Genomic DNA, 2311 nt, shown 5'->3' on the forward strand with positions numbered 1-2311 from the left:
TCAGTAAGTGAAATAGTGGAGGTAAATTATACAGGAGTAAAGGTTTTGTATGTTACTGAAGGTAAGCTAGTGTAACTTTAAAAATGTTAGAACATTAGAATGTTCCATACAATCGTCATAGCAACCACAATTAAACAAACAAACACAAAGGAGTAACAGGCAGGAAGAAAGCTTTCTGTTCTACACCAGAAGGTTGTGGCTGTGGATTTAGCTACTGTCACCTGAGGCTACTGAGCAAGCTCTCATGCACCATAGCATAGCTGCTATTTCACACAATTTTCACTACACCAGTGGTGACGAAATAGAAGAGGTTCATCCATACGCAGAAGCTGGTGAAGAACTGGAGGCAGAAAGGAGTGGCTATGTAGAGACACAACTGAAACAATGTTGGCACAGCAACTGCTCCAATCCTGTGTCTTTCCTCATGGCTTCCCAGGAGTTTGAGGTTGAAAGTATTGTTGACAAAAGACAAGATAGAAATGGGAATACAGAGTGTTTGATTTGGTGGAAAGGTTAGGACAAACAGGATGACACTTGGGAACCAGAGCAGCACCTCACGGACTGTGAAAAATGTATACATGATTTTAATAGACGACAGACTGAAAAATGGAAGAAACTGACATGGACTAGAACCAGTAGAATTTTTTCAATCAATGCCAGAAGAAGAACTTCCAGATCTACAAAAGCGAGCTATTCTAGGAACTCTCCTAAAACGCTAGTGACTGATAGACACCACAGATCCAAAAATAGCAAGTTATTTGCTGCCAGCAAGATCGTTAGGAAGAAGGCAGCCTCAATTCTCTCCAACACACAGAATATGGAGATAATAAATTCAACTATCAAGATCCTTGCACCTGACAGCCCCTTTAACGACAAGAAAACTCTGAGTGGCTTTCAGAAACATGGGAAACTGGACCCTGTTGCAGCAGATCAGTAGGACACGGTGGTCTTCAAGGTGACAGAAGGGAAATTCCTCCAGGACAATTTGTCACGTCCTGGTGCAGAACAAACTGGAATAGAGAACAAGACTCAGATACACCCACCAATGTCACAGATGTCTGGCTCAGTTACTGCTTCCATGGCCACAGGTTCAGTTACCCAAAAAGGTATAGTGGTATTAATAGACTCATTAGCAGCCAATGGAACAACAGAGGTGCATACCTCAGTTTCAAAGGTGAAAGGTGGGCAAAGAAATATTACTGATGACAGCAGAGACCAGCCTTTTATCAAGAAGACGTACTTTACCGTAAGGTTAACAGAAAGTGCCAGCACATACAGAGACATTGTAGTGAAGAAAGAGGATGGATTCACCCAGATAGTGCTATCAACTAGATCGACAGAAAAAAATGCACTGAATACAGAAGCAATTAAAGAAATGGTTAAAGCTCTGAATAGTGCTGCTGTGGATGACAGCAAGCTCGTGCTGTTCAGTGCAGCTGGAAGTGTCTTTTGTTGCAGTCTTGATTTTGGGTACTTTGTGACACACTTAAGGAATGACAGAAACAGAGCAAGCCTTGAAATGGTGGATACCATCAAGTAATTTGTGAATACTTTTATTCAATTTAAAAAGCCTATTGTTGTATCAGTCAATGGCCCTGCCATTGGACTAGGTGCATCCATCCTGCCTCTTTGTGATCTCGTGTGGGCTAATGAAAAGGCTTGGTTCCAAACCCCTTATATGAACTTTGGACAGAGTCCAGATGGCTGTTCAACTATTGCATTTCAAAAAATGATGGGTAAAGCATCTGCCAATGAAATGTTATTTGCTGGGCGAAAGCTGACAGCACGGGAGTCATGTGCCAAAGGCCTGGTCTCTCAGGTATTTTTGAGTGGAACTTTCACCCAAGAGGTTATGATTCAAATTAAGGAGCTTGCCTCATATAATCAAATTGTACTGGAAGAATCTAAGGCCCTTGTTCGCTGTAATATTAAGTTGGAGTTGGAACAGGCCAATGAGAGAGAGTGTGAGGTACTGAGGAAGATCTGGAGCTCAGCCCAAGGGATAGAATCCATGTTAAAGTATGTTGAAAATAAGACTGATGAGTTTTAATTGTCAGGCTGTCTGCTTAGGACGCGAGAACTAAGCTGAACCAAATGCATCATGAGTTGCAAGATGCCCTAATCCATCTTCATAGCCCAAAACAGTTTCACCCATAGCTAAGGCTTGGAAACAAAACCGAAATGTCCAAGCCAGGTATTGAAATTATTACATCATTTTTAAGCACTGTAGTTTTAAAAGAAATAATAAAACAGCTTGTTTGCCCAAATGTGGTTATTTTATGCTCACATAAGCCCAAATATAAAAGCAGAC

At 41.3% G+C, this 2311-nt stretch overlaps 1 pseudogene; it reads left to right on the forward strand.

The window, feature by feature from the left end:
* The first annotated feature begins 424 nt into the window (after positions 1 to 424).
* On the forward strand, positions 425 to 2050 carry LOC129025880 (testis-specific chromodomain protein Y 1-like; annotated as a pseudogene).
* Positions 2051 to 2311: the final 261 nt, after the last annotated feature.

This window comes from Pongo pygmaeus, chromosome Y (assembly GCF_028885625.2).
Source record: "Pongo pygmaeus isolate AG05252 chromosome Y, NHGRI_mPonPyg2-v2.0_pri, whole genome shotgun sequence".
Classification (NCBI taxonomy): Eukaryota; Metazoa; Chordata; class Mammalia; order Primates; family Hominidae; genus Pongo; species Pongo pygmaeus.